At 42.5% G+C, this 22,943-nt stretch overlaps 1 protein-coding gene and 1 long non-coding RNA gene across 13 annotated transcripts in view; one reads left to right on the forward strand and one right to left on the reverse strand.

Annotated features, from left to right (window-relative positions):
• Positions 1-21,341, forward strand: part of LOC126941999 (uncharacterized) — a 68,797-nt gene extending 47,456 nt beyond the window's left edge. For all 6 annotated transcript variants that reach the window (XR_007721478.1, XR_007721480.1, XR_007721475.1 and 3 more), the window contains 3 exons: positions 15,239-15,495; positions 16,299-16,432; positions 20,608-21,341. This is a non-coding gene — a long non-coding RNA (uncharacterized LOC126941999). The remainder of the gene's footprint in view (positions 1-15,238; positions 15,496-16,298; positions 16,433-20,607) is intronic.
• Positions 1-22,943, reverse strand: part of MGST3 (microsomal glutathione S-transferase 3) — a 1,219,025-nt gene that overhangs the window by 166,267 nt on the left and 1,029,815 nt on the right. The window contains exon 1 of one of the 7 annotated variants that reach the window (XM_050768866.1): positions 15,943-15,952. The exons of the other annotated variants lie outside the window; for them this stretch is intronic. The gene's annotated coding sequence lies outside the window, so the exon portion shown is untranslated. Of the gene's footprint in view, positions 1-15,942; positions 15,953-22,943 lie in introns of those variants that run through there. 7 annotated transcript variants of the gene reach the window in all.

Here is a 22,943-nt window from a genome sequence, read left to right on the forward strand (position 1 = left end):
GTTGCAACTTTTAAATGGACTATTTTCCCCAGAGTTGCTATAGACACATGCATCAGCACAGCCTCAGAACCCAGTTTCCAGTCGAGATAGTTGACATAGTGATTCCCCTTCTTCCAAGGTTTGAAACTGTCCCAGGATGAAATACAGCTTGACTGAATTAAATTGCTGTCAATAAGATTTTTAAGAAACCCACCAAATCAACTGGGGTTTTACTTTTGGCAGCCCCCACAGCCAAACTGACTCATCCCTATGGCTGATCCATTAAATAATGCACAAGTAGTTGATGACATGACCAGAAAAAGTGATTTATCTGGGGAAAAATGTTTGGAATTGGAAAGGGCTGAGATTTAAGCTCAGGAGCTCACCGGTCCAGTCTAGGCCTTAATAGCCTCAGGGTTCAGGCAGCCACTTTCCTTGCTTTTAGCAGGGTCATTGACTAGAAGGATAGGATAGAGCTGGAGCAGGCTGGGTCAAGGTCTTTCCAGTCAATGTGTATCTTTGGACCCATGCAGGGACGTAGGCTACAGTGTGCAAACTGGTGTTCTGAAGATCAACCCAAGAGCCTGCATCTCCCTCTCTTTATCTTGCTCCAGGTCTGAGAACCTTTTGAGGCCAAAGAAAATGAATTCTAAAGCTCAGACTTAGATCCAGGAGTCAGTGTGAAAGCATGTGCCATGGAGATGCAGCCCAGCATTCCAGGAATGTGTTCTCTGAGGACCAAGTGCTTTTCTTATCTCAGTATGTTTTCCTCCTATCCCACCCCTCCCACCTGACCATCTCTCCTCATTGAATCTCCCAGTGAATTCTCCTGTTGCTTTGACAACAGCTGGAAAGCGGGTGTGGGGGATGGTGAAGTGGAAGATTGGAAATACCACATCATCCTGTGGTAGAATTGCTGCTGAGATCCAGAAGGGAGAGCAGCCAGAATGAGATGTTAGCTTGAGGCTTGGAAACAGCAGCGTGGGATGATTTGCCCTGGAACTGAGGGGCTTCTCTTGCTCCTTTTCCTGATCCTTGGAATCCTCTAGGACGCTGAAAATAAAGGATTTATTTCAGGGGACAGAACTGGTATCTTTCCAAAAGAAAGGCAAGCTAATGGCAAGAGGCTGAAGCCTCCAGTTGTGGCATAATTTACGATGGGGGCTTATCAGCCTGAAGGAAGCAGTTTGGGGGCGGCCTGTTTGGGTCTCTCCCCACAGGAATGCTCTGCTCAATCCTCCTGCTACTTGAAAAATGAAGTGTGGTAGACTAGTGGGGAGACCTCGTAATGCTTGAATGATCACACAGATTTGGATGTGGAGCCTGGTTTCAGAGCATAAGAATGGACCCAGGCAATACCACTTAGGGAGTGGAGATAAATAATGGCAATTCACATAAGAAGGTCAAACATCTGACTTCAAATAACATGATTTTTTTCTCCAGCTGAATTGTCTAGAGTTGAATGAGGGTCAGATTTGCATTCACGCATCTTTCCTTAGCTCAGCTCATAACTTTCTATGTTTTCTCCCGAGGGGGTATTAAAAACAGTGCTGCTTCACATGAATGTAATGGTTCCCATTCAGAACCCTGTCACGACTTTGTCTTTTCTCTATCATCTTGAAGGGAAAATTATGTTCCATAGTTTCAAGGTCAACTGTGAGCTATTTGGGCTTGGAAATGAAATGAGACCCTTGGAAAGGTTGTCCCTCTCTTCATTCATATTTTGCTGATGTTTAATAAAACTCAGTTATTCTCCAGCCCAGGGTTGGAGGTCAGGCAGCCATAAACAGGCAGCCATAAACCTGTCCAGAAAATTTCATTAGGTAGAATTATTTTTTCTTTTTTTTCCTGCTATAAAAGGAAGTGTGTGTGTGTGTGTGTGTGTGTGTTGTGTGTGTGTGTGTGTGTGTGTGTGGTTTTATTTTTATTTTTGGTTTCGTTGTTTTGTTTTTAAATTGTTTGCTTTTGCTTTGTGTTTTGTTTCTGCAGCTTTTTAGAGCTGGTCTTATAGCCTGAAGGAGTGCCTGGAAATGAATGTGTAAACAGCAGTGGCCTCTCTGCCGGGCCCCCCACCCTGCTCCTTTAACTTTCACGCTCAGAAGCTGGAGTACCCAACTCCCCAGGGGGCAGATTTAGTCTTGCCCTCAGCATTGGGGTTGACTTTATTCCTGGCTGAGGGAATGTCAGGGGGCTAAGGTCAGGAGTGGGATGACTTGCTACTATCTGGTCATGTTCTGATCTGGTGCCCTCCATCCCAAGTCAGACCCTGGTCGTAATGATCTGTCTTCAGCCCTCTTCCTGTTTGTCCTCTCTGCAGCACTGGCCCTGTTGACCGTCACCTGCTCCTCCCTTGGTTTCCAGGCAACCACTTGTTTCCTGGTTCTCCTCCCACCTCTTCTCAAGTCTTCCCAGCCTCCTTGGCAGGCTCTCCTCTGCTCTCCCTAAAATGTTGACATTCCCTAGGGCTTTATCATTTGTCATCTTCTCTGGACAATCTTCCTTACACCTGTGACCCTAATCACCAAGTCTAGGACACTGGCTTCCAACCATTGCTACTGAACTGCAGATATAAGTTTCCAGGCTTTCCGGTCATATCAACTGGTATGCTCTTTAGTAGCTGCAACTTAATACATTTCAACATGAACTCGTTAACTTCTCTCTTGTCTTAGTCCTTTTGAGCATCTATGACAAATTATCATAGGCTGGATAGCTTATAAACAATAGAAATTTATTTCTTACTTTTCTGGAGGCTGGGAGGTCTTAGATCAAAGTGCTGGGAAATTTGGTGTCTGGTGAGACTTGCTTCCTGGTGTATAAATGACTGTCTTCTCACTGTGTCCTCATGTGGCAGAAAGGGCAAAGATGCTCTCCTGGGTGGCTTTTTTTTTCTTTTTTCTTTTTTAATAAGGGCACTAATTCCATTCATGAAGGCTCTGCCCCCTGACCTGATCACCTTTCAAAGGCCCCACCTTCTAATACCATCACACTGGGGGTTAGGATATCAACATATGAATTTTAGGGGGACACAAACATTCAGCACCTCTCAAGGTAGATCTTCTTGTAGTTTTGATTTTGATTGGTAGACTACCACCCATCCAGTCCCTCAGGTCAAAATCCCAGGGTTATCCTAAACAATTTATTTTTCCTCATTCCTTGTGTTCAACTAATCATTATATTCTGATGTTTTTACTTCAGAAAATTTTCTTGAATCTTACCTCCCCTATCCATTTTCACTGCTACTACTTTGGTCCAAACCCCTATCCTCCTTCACCTACAAAAATACAATATTATGATTCTTAAACAAGCATAAGCTCAACAAATAATAAATGAATGAATGACCTATCTGGTACCAGACAGACTATTGTGAGGGTTAAATGAGGTACTTTATAGAATGCACACTCAGTAAAATGATTGGTACATAGTGGGGGCGTAATAAATGAGTTATTATACATTATATATAGGAAATATTTGAAAGTATGGACTTTGGACCTAGGCAGCCTGAGTTCAAATCCAAATTCCACCATGTACATTTATTATGTATATGATCTCTGTGCCTCCATTTGCTCATCTGTAAAATGGGGATGAATATAATAAGGCTGTTGCGAAGATTAAATGACTTATTTATGTAAAGCACTTAAAACAGTGCCTGGAATATAGTGCATGCCCAATATGTTAACCGTCACTATTATTATTGTTATTAGTTTCCTGTTTCCTATCTTTTATAAGTAAACATGTCAGCTTTATTAGAGGAAGAAAGTTGAGTTCTTATGTATGATACCCTAAAATTACATAGAGAAAAAATCGTTACCCAGTTTTCCCCAAGTAAAAGTCATATCTATCAGTTATGAATTTCATAAATGCTGAATCACAGTCTTTTTGCATAGTACAGTGTTTATAATAGCCCTTTTGGGTGACCAGCCATCCTGGTTTGCCTGAGATGATGGCGGGGGAGGGCAGGGGGGTTCAGTTTTCTGGGATGGTGGACTTTCAATGCTAAAACTAGAACAGTGTTGGACAAACTAGGATAGTTGGTCATCCTGTTTTTTATGCTTAATATGGCTCCTCTTCTGAAGTTCATCTTCCAAACATAATTCCCCAAGCATATTTCAAAGATGAAACAAAATATACGAATTAAGGTGAGGGACTTGAATGGAAGGTTGGGGACATAACCTAGGAGTCCTCATGTACCATCTTCAGTTCTTATCCATCAATGTGTCCACTTTAATGGGATTTCTGGGACAGATGAAGGATTTTTCTTATGGGTGAAAAGAAGAACTAATTTCTGGCATTGTTTGGAAACACTGCAGGTCTCTTCAGCATAGTGTCTGCTCTGAGCAGCCAGCTAAAGTCCTGTTTCTCATCCCTCGGGTCTTCTCCTCTTCAGATGGACTGCAGGGACCCACAAGGCCCCAGTGGCAGCCAATCAACTCTGAGCACAGCCACTGCATAGAGGGTTCAGTGAAGTGAGTGGGGCTGTTACCCCCCACGAAGCAGTGAGTGGCTTTCTGCTGTTCCACTCCGGAGGCCTCACCTCCTGTGTTTTTAAACTCCAGTTTCTGTCTTTCCTTGTTGGCACCAAACTTATCTTAATAAAATATAAATCAAATCACATTATTTCCCCCATGAAATCTGTTGACGCCTGTGGCTAGTGGGATCAGTGCCAAATCCTCAGCTTACTCTGTAAGATCTTTCACACTCTGGCTCCCAGCAACTCTCCAGCACTTCTCTTGGCACTCCTCAGGTGACCTCTACTTTAGTAACCCAGGACTCACCACTGTTCCTCAAAGCTCACTATGACTTTTCATTAACTCAAGCTTCTGCATGTGCTATTTTCTCTGCCTTGCAAACCCTTTCACTTGCTAGGCAAATTCCCACTTGTTCCCGTATAAAAGATTATCTCCTCTGTGAAGGTAATCCTTGGCTCCCCTCTGGGTACTTATAGAGCTTTGTTCAGACCTTAAAGAAGTTACTGCTTTGTATGAGAACACATTTGCACATCCAACCTCCCTGGAGGCTTTGTGCATCTTGAGGGACTGGACCACTGGTGTATTCTTCTTGGAATTCACTGTGTCTGGCACAGGTCTGTTGAATGATGGAATAACAGCAGCAACAAACCCACAACCACGACAACAACAGTTAACCTTGACTGTGAGCATTTACACTGTGCTGAATGCTTTGTTAAATGCTTTACAAGCCTCAGCTCAGTCCTTTAAGGAAAGTGACACTGCTACCCCCATTTTATGATGAATGTAAGTGCTAATTTGGTCAGGAACTGGAATTCATCTTTGTTCTGCCTAGGGAACAAAAGCTTATGAGGTTTACACATATCACGAATAGAGTGTTTTTAAAAAACTTTAAAATACTTGACTATAACCTTTCTTAATCCATTCTAACATGTTAGAGACTCTTGCTCTCATACACAAAGAGCCAATGTGCCAATCATAAATTCAATCTAACTGCTAAAGCAATCTCCAAAAAAAGAAAACCTGTTTAAGATGTTTCCTTAACCCAATGTCACTTTTAGCTTGTATCTGAAACTTATAAAAGTGTTTCCTTGGAAAATATCCTTAGTGAAGGTGTTTAATGGAGCCACCTTGGCCTTGCCCTGGTTAATATGAATCAGGCTGAAGAGCCATTGACAGCTATGCCTCCTACTCATTTCCCAAGCAATATCCATGCTAGCCTTTGCCAATGCCAGTGCTTTGTACCACATGCCCTGCTCTGGTGTACAATTAAAAGTGTCAAAAGCACTCACTGAAAACTTAAGCCAATCCACAACATATGGCTCTGAGAATCCTTACCATAATGGATTCAGTTATAGTTTCATCATTCTAGGTAATTATAAAGGATAGTCAAGATAACTATAATTTCTTGAGACCCTCTTGTTTTTCAGCTGTGCATTGCCTCAATCCCCATATTCCGTTTTCAGAGGAAGAAACTGAGGCCCAAGAATTTGTGTAACTTGTCTAAGATCTCCCTGCGAGTGAATGTAGAACTTGGGAATGGAACCAAGATTAGTCTTATAAGTCCTGTGTTCTTCACCAGTGAGCTATACAGCCTTATGGTGCAGATAGCTCAGTGTCTGTGGGCATCCAACACTCGAATAGTTTGGAAAATCATCAGCCTGTGTTCCTCAAATGAGATCTGGTGCCTATTTTTGGCCTTAGTATTTCTAGGGGAATTCCACATTCTGTGTTATCAGAGTAGGTTAATCCCAAAGGTAACTGGGTACTTGTTCACTATTCTGTAGGGTTGGAGATTTCCTTTGGACATTTTCCTTGGACATGGTGATGAGTGGGACCAGGGTAAGGATGTGGTGGGCGACAGCTGGCATAGTAGCTTAAGAGCAGGTTAACTCAACAGGCTGACCTGTTGAGTGGACCATGTTTAAATCTGTCCTGACCTTTTCCTAAGCACTCAGTTTCTATCTTGTTTCTACTTCTGGCATGAAGGATCTAGATGAATTTAATGATGAATAATGACAAAACTCAAGAAACCTTCTTATTACTATGATTTTTAATCTTGAAAATGAGGATCATGTGGGTAAGCAGAAACTCCAGGCCAACTCCATATAAAGACCTGGGTGGCCCTGCTAACTCTTTCCTACACTGAGAAAATCTTGGGTTTACAAAGATTGCAGCAATTTGAAAATAGTTTTCTCTAGGCTATTAAATTTACCTGACTAAAACCAATCTAATCCCTTGATCCAAAGATCAAACTTTTTGCCAGATGTAGTTTTACATTGTCATTTTAACCTTCAGGTGGGAAGGCAATTGTTTCTAAGTTTTAATATAGAGAAACTGTCTCCATAGCCAAAAGGAAGTGCAGGTGGAAGCAATTAACTGGACTGTTCAGTCAATCAACTCAGAAACTTACTGACCAGAGTGTTTAGAGCTACCTACCTTTATTCTGGTTTTAATTTTGTAATTTATCAGAGTCCAGAATTTCAGTCTGGATCATAACTTTTATTTAAACACTTGATTTCTGAAACTGGCCTTGAACTAGTGCTTCTTTGGACTTTTTTTTTTTTCCTCCCTTTGGTTTGCTCTCGACAGCTGGAATGAGAGACTAGATGGCTTTGAAATGAAATGCCGGAGCCATCCATCCATGTGCTTCCAGGATGGCTTCCTGGCTGTGAGAACACAGTGACCCTGTGAGGCCAACATGGAATCGGTTCTCCTGACATAACACGGCTGGAGGAGCTCCAGCTCTAGGATGTTATCTTGCTGTTTGACACTGATGGTTCAGCCAACCCATGGGAAACTGAACTCGGGCTGGGAGACCTGGCAGCAAATCCAAACTGAAATAGGAATCAGCACTTCGAGTCCAACTGTGAAACAAATGCAGGCCCAAGGCCTAAATGCCCGAAAGACATTGGGAAGGGTTGAAGTGGAATCAAGAAAGCTTTCGGTGACACTATGGGAAGGGCTATTGAATATCTCCTCAGGACAGTACAAAATGTCAGAGGCACAGCATATTTAGAAACCTATTTGTAAAGCTGCTTTAGATTTTTTAGCTTAATTGATATGTGTAGTCATTTTTAAAAAACAAAAATGGTGACTCTCTTAAGAGGCAAAGTACTAGCCTTGAGTGTTGTGGGATGTATCCATCATTGGTTACTAAGTCTTCTAATGGCTAAGACACTCCCAAAAGCCAAGACTCCTAAGCCCAAAGGAAGATGAGAGCTGAAAGGAACATCGAGCTCATCCAGTGCAGTGCTTCTCAGCTTGTGTCCACATTGGATTCACTTGGAAATATTTTAGAAATACTGATGCCTGGGCCCCATTCCAGACCAATTAAATCATACTATCTGGGAGAGATACCCAGAAAGTGGTATGTTTTAATACCTCCTTAGGGATTCTGCTGATCAGCCAAGGTTGAGAAGAATCAAACTAGACTCATTTTACATATGAAGAAATAGAAACTCAGATATTGAGATAAAATATGTTGCCCGTCACGTAGCTAGTGTCAAAACCTGACTCTTAATTAGTGCTCTTATGTCACACTAAGTTGCTTCTTTTTATTGTGGTTTTGCCATAAATTAAAAGTATACTTGAAAATGTTAGTTTACAAAGTAATTTTAAGAAATGGAATTCATTTTAAGGAAAACAGTGATTCAATGGCCAATACACTGATGCTTTCTGCATGATCTTCAGACCAGTCTACATGTTTATTACGCTTGGGCCTCTGAGTCAAACACTGGCTCCTTTGCTGCTTCTCCATTGTTGGCCTAGCATGCTTGAATTCTGTTTTTCCTCTGGAAACCTTGCACGCCACTTTGATTCACTTTGTTAATGGGAAAGTGGGAAATACTCTCTACTTTTTTTTTTTTTTTTTTTTTTTTTGAGATGGAGTCTCACTCTGTCACCCAGGCTGGAGTGCAGTGGTGTGATCTCAGCTCACTGCAACCTCCAACTCCTGGGATCAAGTGATTCTCTGGCCTCAGCCTCCCAAGTAGCCAGGATTGCAGACGTGCACCACAATGCCCAGCTAATTTTTGTATTTTTAGTAGAGACAGGATTTCACCATGTTGGCCAGGTTGGTCTTGAACTCCTGACCTCAAGCAATCCACCTGCCTCAGCCTCCCAAAGTGCTGGGATTACAGGCATGAGCCACTACGCCCGACCCTCTCTACGAATCTTTAGCTGGTGATACGTTTCTACCAGAGAAACATTTTTTTTTTACAGAACTCACTTCATGTGGGAGCCATGCGTCCAAGAGAGCCATCATTTTGGGTGAAGGGCACATCCAGGCATGTGCCAGCATTACCCTACAAGATATTTGGTTATCAACTAAATGTCTACATTGCATGTCCGCAACCATCCATGGAAACTTACTATTTTTTGTCCAACTCACTCTGTTTGCCACATTCCAACTAAAATTCATAGCCAGGCTTACCAAAAATACCGTTTAATCACATTTTATAGACAAAACTTCATGGTGTTCGGGTTGGCCGGGCGCGGTGGCTCAAGCCTGTAATCCCAGCACTTTGGGAGGCCGAGACGGGCGGATCACGAGGTCAGGAGATCGAGACCATCCTGGCTGACACGGTGAAACCCCGTCTCTACTAAAAAAAATACAAAAACTTAGCCGGGCGAGGTGGCGGGCGCCTGTAGTCCCAGCTACTCGGGAGGCTGAGGCAGGAGAATGGCGTAAACCCGGGAGGCGGAGCTTGCAGTGAGCTGAGATCCGGCCAGTGCACTCCAGCCTGGGCGACAGAGCGAGACTCAGTCTCAAAAAAAAAAAAAAAAAAAAAAATTAAAATGTCTTCTTGTGTTAAAAAATGGAACAATCTATGATCCAAATTTTGAAGATATTTAGAAAAATTGCCTTATCCAGACTAATGGTCCTCAACCTTGACCACATTAGACTCACCTGGGGATTTAAAAAAAATACATTGATGCCTGGGCTCCACCCCAGAGATTGTGATAGAATTGGTCTGGAGTGGGCCCAGAGCCCTAATATTTTCAAATGTTCCTCAGCTGAGTCTCACAGGCAGCTTGGTTGAGAAACATTGCACCTGACTATAAAACAGGGCTCTGAGCTGGGAACTTTTTGCTGTGACCTTATTGCTCTAGCATTTTTATTTCATTTTACATATTCAACAAATTTATGTTTAAGAGGGAAATATTTTTAAAATACTTCTTTGGGTATTTTTCCTCCCAATATCCATACACTCTTCTCTTCACCTTGCAACCTCATTATGGCTAAGGCAGAGATTTATCACCCCTGGGAAGGAGAAGCTGGGTTCTGCCAAGAACGGTGATTTGCAACCCTAGATGCCCTTTAGAATCACCTGGGGAGCTATAAAAAAATTGCCAGTGCCTGGAATCCACTTCAGACTAATTAAATCAGAATTTGGGGGGATGGGCTGAGAGATTACTACTATAAAAGTACCTCAGGCATAATACTTTTTTATTATGCAGCTAACGTTGAGAACCATGGATCTAATAAGAAATGACTTGTCAACTTAAAATAAGATTCTTATTTCTTAAAATCTCTCATGTTCTAACCCAAACTTTTAAAATTCAGAAAAAATAATTTACTTACCTATAGTTGGAGGTGATAGAGGCTATTGACAATATAATTTTATGATTTAATCTAATATTTATTGAACAGTTACTATATGCAAGGCAGATGTAATTGAAAACATCTCCTGGAAACTTTTTTGTTTGTTTACTTTGGGTCAGCTAGAAGGAGCCCCGGGTGAATGTATGAGTCTAGGTCCCTGCAGGAAAGAGATGGCACACTCAAACTGGAGATATGGCATAACTGTGCTAGATAAGAATTTGGCTTTGATACTAACTAGCCACACAACATCCTAATGTTAGAAATTTCTGTTTTCATTTTCCTCGATATAGAGGTGTGACTTGGGCACCATGGAGGTAAAGATGCTCCTGAAGATATTTAGGAAAGTAGCTAGGGATGGTCTCCAGAATAAAGAAAATATTTCCATTCATTCAAAAAACAATTTATTGGGTGACTATCATTGTATAGACACAGGGCCAGCTGTTAGGAATCTCAAAATAAAGACAGAATCCCTGCCCTCAAGGAGACTGGTTTCATGGAGATTCAGGAAAACACGTAGAGGTAAATAGTAACATGGTTTACCTGGTGGTTGTGGAGTCAGCTTTCTGGAGCCTCTTGAAGGTGGCTCAATTGCTTTCAAAGAGAACGATTTGATTATCTGCCAAGTGTTTGTGAGTTGTGCGTGTGTGTATGTGTGTTTGTAAACATACATGTGCATGCTTGTACACACATCCTTCATATAGAAAGAATTTTTGCTGGGGTATAGTGGGGGAGGAATGAGGGAAAATCTAGTAGCTTTTTTCTTAACATTTTTTCTGGTGTGAACATAAGCAGAAACTCAGCACAGCACAGGCTGCGAGGGAAGGAAAATTCATCAAGTCTAAACTATCTTCTCTCTTCTGGCACAAAAGTAAGTGACATCAACAGGATGTGGGGTTTCAGGATAAGCCTTGAGTCCGATGAAATGAATTAAACCTCACAACTCCTTGGAACAGGAACCTGTTTTCATGTGAGTTCCCCAACAGCTTTTGGGGGAGCCTTGAAACAAATGGATTTAGCATCTGGGGATTTTTGGTAGGTTTGATTTGCTTTTCTAACATCCGGTACTTTTGCAAAAATCTTTGAACACAGAAAGTTAAACCAAAGCCCAGGAGGAGGCAAGTGTCCAAGAACATATGGAAGCCTAAGAGGTTAATATGCTCCTCTTTGTCTCTGTCATGATGTACATCCTTTCAGCCTTGACTTTTAGCAAGTGACCTTTAGCAGAGATGTGAGGGTCTGTCACTCTGACGTTTGACAGCTATGAAGATTCATTCTCAACAGAGCAATAGTTACGGGTTCAAGGGGCAGGCTAGTTGGCCTATTCTAGTTTTTGTGAGGGAGAAACAATACCTTGGGAGACCGATTCTCTAGTAATATGTATTTGGTTGTTGTTCAACCTCAGTGAGACACAGGGACTGAGTGAGATGGGTCCCAGAAGGAGTAGGGAAGAGGGACTGAAGAGGGTCTGAGTGAGGGACGGAAGTGTTGCTGGCATTTATTTAGGGGCATTGCAGAGTTGCCTTTTAAAGAGATATCTTCAAAGACATTACAAAGGAGTAGAGATCGATCCCTTTATAACGTGGGGGTTTAGCATTATCTCGTTTCCGATATGTAGAAGGATATCTCATTATTGTGTTGGATGCCCCTTAAATGCTTCAAACTTTCTTTCTGGATGTACTCAGGACAACTATGGGGGTGTTAATGTGGCCACGCAGGCAAGGGGAGATGACCAGCGATGACCTATTGTGAGGTAGTCCTAGCATCTCTAACCCTACGATTGTCAAGCCTCTGACACCATTCTGCTTCTGACGTGTCTCTTAAACTTCAAGTGACCTATATTTAGGAGATTACGTAAAAAGTATTGAAAGCAAATGGCCATTCTGCTCTAAGGTCAGAGTTCTGCTGTGGCTGATAATGCTGCTTTGATCTCCAGGCCCCTGCCTGTCTAGATCTATGGTATCTGTCAGCCAGCTTCACTCTGGACTTGACCTTTTGCTGGCCTAGACCTGTGGTTACTGTCAGGGGTCTAATCTCTTAGCAAGTCACTTCTGGAAATTTTTTTTTAAAATCCCCAAATCTTACAATTCAGACATCCCAGATTCTGCTTCAGGCAATTGCAAAGGCGTTTTGAAATAAGCAAAAAAATAAAAAGAAACAAACAAACAAACAAAAAAAACAAAAGGGCAAAGAAATGGTTTTAAGAGGAGATTTCAACAAATGATAAGATCGATGATGCAGTAACAGCAGTTTGGCAAAAACCTTATAGAAGGCACATAGAATCATAAATGAATTCTAATAGAGCTGGGTAAAATTGAGAGATTATTTGTTCCAGTGCCCTGTCTGGGGGCAGGTGACCCTCCAACAATCAAAAATAGATGCTTATCTTTTGTCCTTTGAAAATTTCTGGATGTGCTTTGATTTGCTCATTTTGATATTTCATAACCCTGGTAGCCAAAAAGTGCTTCCTCATATCCAGCTGGAATCTTTGCTACTTAATTAAAAAATCTATTTTCCATCCTGTGGCAATTTTGGTTATTTTTTTATGGATCTCTTCCAGATGTGTGCATGGTTTTCACAATGTGGTGAACTAAGTTGGACATGATACTCTGATAAGGGTCTGACTGCTGCAGACTATATTGGAACTGCTGGGCTAGGATTCAGAAAGATTCTTCCTCCTTGCCTGCCAGGAACCAATGGTTTGACCTTGGACAAGCCACTTCCCCTGTCTGGACTTCATGCTCTTCATTTCTAAAGTGACAGTATCGGACTACATGATCTCTGAAGATTTCTTCCAGCTCTGCTGCTTATGTTCAATAATTTTGCTAAAATTAACCTACCTCAGTCAATGAATCTGTGCTTAGCATGCAATAGATGGACAATAAATGTTTGCCAAACTGAATTAAATCATAGGAATTTCCATTGAAGTTTCCTCTCAGTATGTACTAAAACTTTTAATCACCCTGATGTCCTCTGTCCCTTCCAGGAAAGATGTATGTCTTTTATAGAAATCAGAACCAGCGCGCAGTGGTGAAGTTGCTGTCTTCCCAAAGTGTCGCAGGCACCAGCATTGGAGGAGTGAGGATTCTCAGGTTTCACAGACAATCAGGCCCAAACTGTTTCTAGTCACTTCTCTACTGCCATAGCCAATCTATTAAAATGCCTGTGTGATTCTGGAAAGAAAACAAGTGCCCATGAAAAGGAGGTTATAAATACATCCAATTATAAATATATCCCATTAAAAATAGATATTGACAAGGAGCTCCAGATAGAGTTGTCCTCAGCAAACTGAGCTGAATAGAACAAAGTGGCCTATTATCCAGAAAGCAATAATACTTTCTTATGTGATTCCTTAATAATATCTTTGGAGTTATATATGCCTCATAACTAGCTACTAAGTAGTGTTGGTGGTCAGTTAAGAATTGGACTTGAAACGTCCAGTAAAGATAGAATCAGGACTGAATACATATTTTTCCTCTCTATGTCACAGGACTTACAAACCCCAGTGACTATGTTGCTGGGAGGACTGAGCTGAGTTTCGAAAGTGAGATTGGCATGCGGTCCTTAACATCTCTGGTCTTTAACAACTCCCATGGAGACCCCTGGCCTGGTGTGGTGGAGGAACCACAGACCTGGAACCAGAGGGCCTGGGCTTCTACCCCTGGTCCTGCAGGCTCTACCTTGGTGATCTTGGTGACATGATTTGGCTGTTTGTCCCCACACAAATCTCATGTTGAATTGGCCTGGTGGGAGGTGATTGGATCATGGGGGTGGTTTCTAATGGTTTAGCACCATCCCCCTAGTGCTGTCTTGTGATATAGTTCTTTTTTCTTTCTTTCTTTCTTTTTTTTTTTGAGATAGAGTCTCGCTCTGTCACCAGGCTGGGGTGCAGTGGCTTGATCTCAGCTCACTGCAACCTCTGCCTCCCGGGTTCAAGCAATTCTCCTCCCTCAGCCTCCCGAGTAGCTGAGACTACATGAGCATGCCACCACGCCCAGCTGATTTTTTTGTATTTTTAGTAGAAATGGGGTTTCACCATCTTGGCCAGGATGGTCTTGATCTCTTGAGTTTGTGATCCGCCAACCTCAGCCTCCCAAAGTGCTGGGATTGAGTTCTTACAAGATCTTGTTGTTTGAAAGTGTGTAGCACCTCCCCTTTTTCTCTCTTTCCTGCTCTGCCATGGTAAGACATGCTTGCTTCTTGTTCGCTTACCACCATGATTAAGTTTCCTGAGGCCTCCCAGCCACATTTCCTGTACAGCCTACAGAACTGTGAATCAATTAAACCTCTTTTCTTTATACCCAATCTCAAATCGTTCTTTATAGCACTGTGAGAATGGATTAATACACTTGGGGAAACTAACCTCTTTTGAGCCTCAGGTTTGCATTAACAATTAAATGAGCTAATATGTGAGAAAGCAGCCTACTATAGTGTCTGGCAGGTGGGAAAACTCAAATGTTAGTGTCTTGTAGTAATGGTCTGAGGTCAGGTTGTGATGTAGGAACGAAACAGCAGTGATTTAGCGGGCATATGTTGAGGCCCTCTTGGGACACCACATTCAAATTGTATGGGGCTCTTTCCCCAGTGTTTTGTCTGCTAGGGTTGCCATAGTAAAGTATCACAATGGGCAGCTTAAACAAGAGAAATCAATTTCCTCACAGTTCTGGAGGCTGGGAGTCCAAGCTCGAGGTGCCAGCAGAGTTGGTTTCCTCTGTGGCCTCTCTGCTTGGCTTATAGATGGCAGCCCTCTTGTTGCCTCTGCATGGGGTCCTCTCTCTGTGCACTCTTGTTTCTGGTGCCTCTTTGTGTGTGCTCATCTCTTCTTTTTATAAGGACACCAGTCACATTGGATTAGGGCCCACCCCAACAGCCTCATTTGAGCTTCATCACCTCTTTAAAGGCCCTATCTCTATAGTCACATTCCAAGGTACTGGGGGTTAAGATTCAATATGGGAATTTAGGCAGGGGGATACAGTTCAGTCCATAAAACCCAGAAACTCACTGAGACTACAGGAGGAGCTTAAATCACAGGGCTGTGTGGGTTTTACAGTGTGGCCCCGTTTGTAATGTATGAAATTCTATGCTCAAGGCTAGTCTTCTTCCTTCCTCCCACTTCCTCTTCTTTTCCTGGTAGGAAGACTCAAGTGAACATCTCCCTTTTGACAAGTATATATTTCTTCTTTCTTTGCAGGGATTCTTCACCCATGGTTGCTTAGGTTTATAAGCAAGGAAGCTGAATAAAGTCCCTTTCCTTGTGGGTAAGCCCCTGGGTTTCTGGAAGATTCTTAAAATCACCCCTAAATGGCTTCCAAGCACTGAAGCCCAAGCTGTTAGCTGGCCTGTGTGGGGCCTTGAGACAGAGTGCCACAGCCACACCCCAAGGATGCTGAATGGGGTTTCCCTCCTCTGCGGTTTTCTCCTTTCTTCCACCAGCACTCCTCCTACATGGTGAGTCATCCAGAACTCCAAACACACAGCCAGCTGTTTGGAACACAAGAAATAACCATAGCCAGAGGCATCTTGGGTCCAAACTCTCTTCTCTCTTTTATCATTCATTCCCCAAGTCACTTCCTTTCTCCTCCCTTACTTTCCCTCCCCGTTCTTCCTAGGACTTAACACAGGTATCTGGAGACATTAGGTCTTTGTCAGTCAATGTCGGACCTCTCCTAACATTGATATTTATCAAAGTAACAGTTACATCATAGTCCTCTTTCATATACTCGGAGTATTGTCCCTTCCTTCTTTCTTTCCTTCCTTCCTTCCTTCCTTCCTTCCTTCCTTCCTTCCTTCCTTCCTTCCTTCCTTCCTTCCCCCCTCCCTCCCTCCCTCCCTCCTCTCTCCCTCCCTCCCTCCTCTCTCTATTCTTTCCTTCCTTCCTTCTTTCCTTCCTTCCTCCCCCCCTCTCTCTCTTTCTCTCCTTCTGTCCTTTCTCTCTTTCTTCCTCCCTGCCTCCCTCCCTCCCTTCCTCCCTCCCTTCCTCCTTTCTTCCTTCCTTCCTTCCTTCTTTCCTTCCTTCCTTCCTTCCTTCCTTCCTTCCTTCCTTCCTTCCTTCCTTCCTTCCTTCCTTCCTTCTTCCTTCCTTTCCTTTCTTTCTTCTCACTCTGTCGCCCAGGCTGGAATGCAGTTGGAGGGATCCCAGCTCACTGCAACCTCTGCCTTCCCAGTTCAAGTGATTCTCCTGCCTCAGGCTCCTGAGTAGCTAGGATTACAGGATTGTGCCACCACACCTGGCTAACTTTTTGTATTTTTAGTAGGAACAGCTTTTCATCATGTTGCCCAGGCTGGTCTCAAACGCCAGGGCTCAAGCAATCCACCCTCCATGGCCTCCCAAAGTGCTGGAATTACAGGTGTGGACCATTGCACTGGCCTGCATTTCTTTCTTAAGGTGTGATTACTTTCCTTGTTGAATCTAGAGTATTATCTAATATCTAGAATGTTAGCTTCTCATGAACAGGGATCATACTGTATCCTCCATGGCCAATGCTTTACACATAGACATGCTCAAACACTTTTTGAAGAAAGCAATGAAACTTTTAAGGAAAATATTATTCTCCGAGAGGTACAGGCTTGTAGTTAGCTTTAAAGAAACTTGAGGAGTCCCCTGAGGTATTTAAACCTGGAGTGTCCCCTGAGGTATGTAAACCTGGAGTGTTACCAGTTACTCTGGTGATACCATTTCAGACACTAGGCTTAGTCATAGGTATAGCTTATTTTAAAATATATATATAACTTCTTTTGATACTAAAATGTAAAGCAGATAATCACATAAATTCATTTTATAGACATAAATGCTTAGGTAAAATGTACCACCATATTAACTAGATATGATTTTATCATGTTTATTTGTTGTGGCACATGTACACCATTTAATACTATGCAGTCATAAAAAGGATGAGTGCACGTCCTTTGCAGGGACATGGATGAAGCTGGAAACCATCACTCTCAGCAAACTAACACAGGAACAGAAAACCAAATATCACATGTTCTCACTCCTAAGTGGGAGTTGAACAATGAGGACACATGGACACAGGGAGGGGAACAAAACACACTGGGGCCTGTTGGGGGGTGGGGGGCTAGGGGAGCGATAGTATTAGGAGAAATACCTAATGTAGATGATGAGTTGATGGGTGCAGCAAACCACCGTGGCACGTGTATACCTATATAACAAACCTGCACGTTCTGCACGTGTATTCCAGGACTTACTATAATTAAAAAAATTGTGACAAAAACAAACTGGTATATAATATAGTTACCCATTGACTCTCACTTTCATTTCTACGGAAAGAATAGGTTAATTCTGATATGTAATAAAAATCATCCATATGAACCTTAAAAAATATATATAAATATATAAATAAATATATATATAAATATATATGTATATATATTTATTTCCTTCTTGTGGCTTCAAAGTTAGAAATATGCTCTTAGATACCTTCTCTGGTATTAAAGTCCCTGAAGTTTCATTGAAGTTAATGCCTGCAAGCTTCCTTAAACAGGTAGGGGCAGTGGGCTCTGACCCCATCCTAATTTTGTTTGCTCTCTTTCTCTCCTTTCCCTGCCATCAGAGGAAGAGGAGGGCAATAAGGAGATCTAATGGATCTCAGTTTTTCATCTCTGACCTTTCCTGCACTCCTTTCCACTTAGCAGAAATAAGAAATAAAGATGGGGCACACGTGTGAAACTTGTACTTATTCATTCAACAAATATTTAATATGAACCTACTGTGTGCCATACATTTTGCCAGGTTCAGGCACTAGAAATGAGAAAGTCACAATCCTGGCCTGCAAGGAGCTCATAGTCTACTGGGGAGTAGAAATGCAACCGAATCATTCTTATAGACTGAGATATTAGAAATATGTACAAAGGACTATGAGAGTACTGAGGAGGGGTTTGCCTCTTAGTCCAGAGTTTCTGTAGATCAGAGGTTCTCCAAGTGAGATCTCCAGACCAGCAGCATCCCCTGGAAACATGTTAGAAATGCAAATTACTTGGCTCCAGCCTAGACCTATTGAATCCGAAATTCTGAGGTTGGGCCCAGCAATCCTCATTTTAACCAGCCCTCTGGGGATTCTGATGTTCACTCAAGTTTAAGAAACTCTGCCCAACCCTAGGATTTTTACAGCTGAAATCAAGTTAAAATGAACACTAGTAGAAGATTAAGGAGAATAAAGGCAAACAGAAATGGTAGACTGGTAACAAGTTACAAATAAACAAGATGGGAAAGCTAGACTCAATCCTGTGCTGCTGAATCAGAGTCAGAGGTATCAGTATAAACTCATACTGATTTTAGTGTATGTAGGCAGATAGAAATAGGACATATAGATATGTGTATATGGGCTGGGCATGGTGGCTTATGCGTGTAATCCCAGCACTTTGGGATGGCTGAGGCGGGCGGATCATGGGGTCAGGAGATTGAGACCATCCTGGCCAACATGGAAAAACCTTGTCTCTACTAAAAATACAAAAAATAGCCAGGCATGGTGGCAGATGCCTGTAGTCCCAGCTACTTGGGAGGCTGAGGCAGGAGAATCGCTTGAACCCAGGAGGTGGAGGTTGCAGTGAGCCGAGATTGCACCACTGTACTCCAGCCTGGCGACAGAGCAAGACACTGTCTCAAACAAACAAACAAACAAACAAACAAAAGGATATGTGTATATGTAGGTTAGTACACATGAATGTATTTCCTACCTCTGTCTGCTGAGAGGTCCTAAATGCAGGATACCCCAGTAGCAATGAGCATGCCCAGAAGCCAGATTTTGGTTTCTAATTATTGTTCTCTGATAAAAAAAACTTAGGGTCCTTTGGAGAAATGGCAGATTTTAGGGGGAGCAGGAAAAAATACAAGATAAACCTGGAGGATCTTATAGTTTTAGAACCCCTAAGGAAAGCAAAGAAGTTCTAAGGAAACAAAAAATTAAGGTATATCAAAAGGACACAGAAGCCAACCTGGAGGAATTACCAATGGCCAGAGCTGGAAGAATTTTTAAAAAATTAATGTTATTTCAGTAGTTTTAGAGGTACAGGTGGTTTTTAGTTACATGGATAAGTTCTTTAGTGGTGATTTCTTAGATGTTAGTGCACTTGTCACCCAAGCAGTGTGTACACTGTTCCTCACCCCCTCTACCTTCCCCCATAAGTCCCCAAAATCCATTATATAATTCTTAGGCCTTTGCATCCTCATAGCTTAGCTCCCACTTGTAAGTGAGGACATACGAAATTTGGTTTCTCATTCTTGAGTTACTTCACTTAGAGTAGTTGCTGCAAAAGACACTACTTCATTCCTTTTTATGGCTGAGTAGTATTCCTTGGTGTATACATAGCACATATTCTTTATTCATTCATTGGTTGATGGGTACTTACGTTGGTTCCATATCTTTGCAATCGTGAATTGTGCTGCTTTAAACATGCATGTGTATGTGTCTTTTTCACATAATGACTTATTTTCCTTTGGGTTGATACCCAAAGCAGGATTGCTTAATTGAATGGTAATTCTACTTTTAGTTCTTCAAGGAATCTCCATACTGTATTCTATAGTAGTTGTACTAATTTACATTCCCACCCAGAGCTGGAAGAATTTAAGCAATAAAATAAATGATTGTATTATAAAGTATAAATAAAGGCTTATATTATAACAACAACAACTATATATATATGTTACACCTTCACTAGTCCATGCAGGCTTAAATAAGTGATTGAATAATAAATAAATGATAAATAAATAAACAAGGGAGGAAGGGACAACTATTTTTATAGAAGAGTTTTCAATAATATATGTAGACCATTCCTCCTTCAGAAAGTGAAGCTTAAATCCTCTTCCCCAAGTGTAGGCTGGACTTAGTGATTCATTTTCAAGGAGTAAAATACCAAAAGGGACAAATAGTAGCTTTATGGAGTGCTCTGGGAGACATCATCTTAAACAAGCAATGGGATTAACATCACTAATGATGTCATACACCCCTGCTATGATGATGAGAAGCATCACACCTCTGTGGTATTATTTTTAAAAACCCATAACCTCAGTCTAAGTATGCAGATCCATCCAACAGACTCACATTGGGAGATATTCTACAAAATATCTGACCAGTACTCCTCAAAAGTATCAAGGTCATAAAAAACAAAGACTTAAAGACTATCCCAGACCAGCAGAAACTAAGGAAACAAGATGACTAAATGCAATGTGGTACCCTAGGCAATTCTTGGAAAAGAGAAAGAACATCAGTGGGAAAACATGTAAAATCCAAATAATGTTGGTAATTTGATAGTAGTATTATATCAATGCTAATTTCCAGTTGTGATAAAGGTGCCATGGTTATATAAGATGTTAGCATTAGGGGAAATTGAGCAAAGTATATACAGGAACTTTCTGAACTATGTTTGTAATTTTTTGTAAGTTAAAAATAATTCCAAAATACAAATGTATTAAAAAATAAAGATAGCTTGGTGAAGGTAAGATAGCTTGGTAAGGCCTAATATTATGTGCTGCCTTGATATCTAGTGCAACTGGGAAGGCTTCAAATGACCTAACTGCAAGGTCTCCTCTCTACTCCACTCCTGCAGCTAACATCTTCTGGTCAAACAACTCTCCTTTTCAAAGGGACCAGGCACAGTTTCTGCTTACCCCTGAGTAGCCGTTTTCAGTTCCCTGGCAGTTTGTGGAGTTTTTCAAACAAGCCAATCACCTCCTCCTGTGGGAACTGAGAAGCACCCCACCCTCTCGATACTACAAAGCCCCTGCTTGTTCCCTAGTGCAACTCCCGGGTGGTCCTGCGGAGCATATGGTACCTTCCTTTCCTGGGCAGTGAGCATATGTGACTAATAAACTGTCTATCTCATCTGTTCAGTGCCAGGTGTCATTTGTTCTGCCATCCCATGACCTAGGGTGGGGATTCCCTTCACACCAACAAGGTGAATGCAAGGTGATTAAAACAAGAAGCCTCTTCAGGATCTCTATCCTAGGGAAAAAATTCAACACCACCACCAACAAAACCAGAAGCCTCAACTCTGACCCCGTATTCCAGATGTGTTACAGGGGCCTGTCTCCCCGGAGCCACTCTCCGGGTCAGAGCTTACCTCCCCTTGCCCAGGGTTAGGAGCTCTGGGCAGGAAAAGGACATCATGGTGAAAGCCAGAGATGAAGAGGGGAATATGGTAATGAGGAGACAAAGGAAGAGAAGCCAAGGAAATAGAAAAAGGAGGAGATGACACACCTTGAAGGCTCCAGCCAATGCTTAGGATCTGCCAAAAGGCATTAGGGGGCTTTAGGCAAGTGTCCCCACAGAGCGCCTGGCATGTAGTAGGTACTCAATTAGTACTGGAGGAGTCTGAAATTTTTACTGCCATAAGGCTTGGAGCAGGCTTCAATGGAAAGGGACTGGATACAAGCAGTACATCAAGAACTTGATCCAACCATGCAATGGGCACTGCATTGGGTGTTACAGCTTGGAATGTTGTTCCCAACACACCATCTAGCTGTATGGCCTTTGACAAATTCTCCAGTCTGAGTGTATATATTCTCAACCATAAGTGAGGCTAATGGAACCCATGTGGCTCATACTTATCAAACTGGGTGAGACCCATATATAATGTTCTATGTGAACATGCAAAAAGTGTTGAATATCATAGCTCTAATAAACATATTAAATACACTGATTTATGCGGCAGGAAGATTATGAGAGAGTATCAGAGTAATGATAACAAGATGTGGCTTCTGTTCTCAAGAAAGCTGTAACCCAGTGGGAAGGAACACACACAGAGGTCACAACAGTTCCAGCAAAGTCAGAGGTTCCATGGAAGAGGCATACACAGCATGAAGCAACAGGGAAGATTTGACCTGGGGATGGATAGAGATTCCACTGAGCAGGTATGGCATGAGCTGGACCTTGAAGCATGAGTAATTATAAAGGAGTATGTGGGGTAACACCAGCGGGGTTGGAATCAAAAGACTGGTTCAAATATTAGTCTCTCTTCTTACTGTTTCTGTGACATTGGGCAAGTTTGAATCTTTCTGAGTCTTAGTTGCCTCGTCTTCAGAAGGGGATAAAAATATCTATAGTTGTGATGAGAATCGAATGGAAGATACAAGTGAAAGTGCCCCCACAGGGTGCCTGGCATGCAGTAGGTACTCAGTTAGTGTTGGCTGAGTCTGAAGTTTTTATTGTCATAAGGCCTGGAGCAGGCTTCCCTGGATGGGGATTCGATCCAAGGAGCAGATTAAGAACTTGGCCCACCCTTGGAGTTTCCTAGACATCTTTAGACTTGTTCTGTAATGCTTCCATCAGCCAGAGAGCCCTCAGAGCCACCGTGGGGACAGAGAGTGGGCCAGGGACTGAGGCCTGCATGGCTGGGTTCCCAGTGATCACAAAATGAGGTGGGGAAGCAAGCCTCCCTCATGCGCTGTCCACTCTGGGGACTGGGCAGTGGAGACAGGCACTGCCTTTCTGGCCTGGCAGTTATCAGCAAGCATATGGCAACTGGCTTCAGTGGCTGCCACCTCAACAGGTGGTCCACTTAGCCATCACCTGCCATCTTAAGCTCAACACATCTAACCTGAACTCCTGATTTTCTGCACCCACCTGCTCCCTCTAGCCTTCCCCATTCAGTGGACGGCATCTCCATTTTTCAGTTGCTCAGGCCCAGTTCCTCAGAGCTGACTTGGATCCTCTTTCCTTGTCCCCCTCTCCCTTCGCTCTCTCACAGCCCACCTTTCAGGAAATCCCATTGGCTCTCCTTTTATAATATGGCCAGAACTGACCACTCCTCGCCACCACATTGCTGCCCCTGAGTTCAGACACTATGGTCCCCACACCTGGAACACTGCAGCAGCCTGTTGGCTGGTCTCTTTGCTTTTACCCTTGACCCTACTTTATAGCCTGTTCACAAGAGGGCAGCCAACT

This window comes from Macaca thibetana, chromosome 1 (assembly GCF_024542745.1).
Source record: "Macaca thibetana thibetana isolate TM-01 chromosome 1, ASM2454274v1, whole genome shotgun sequence".
NCBI lineage: Eukaryota > Metazoa > Chordata > Mammalia > Primates > Cercopithecidae > Macaca > Macaca thibetana.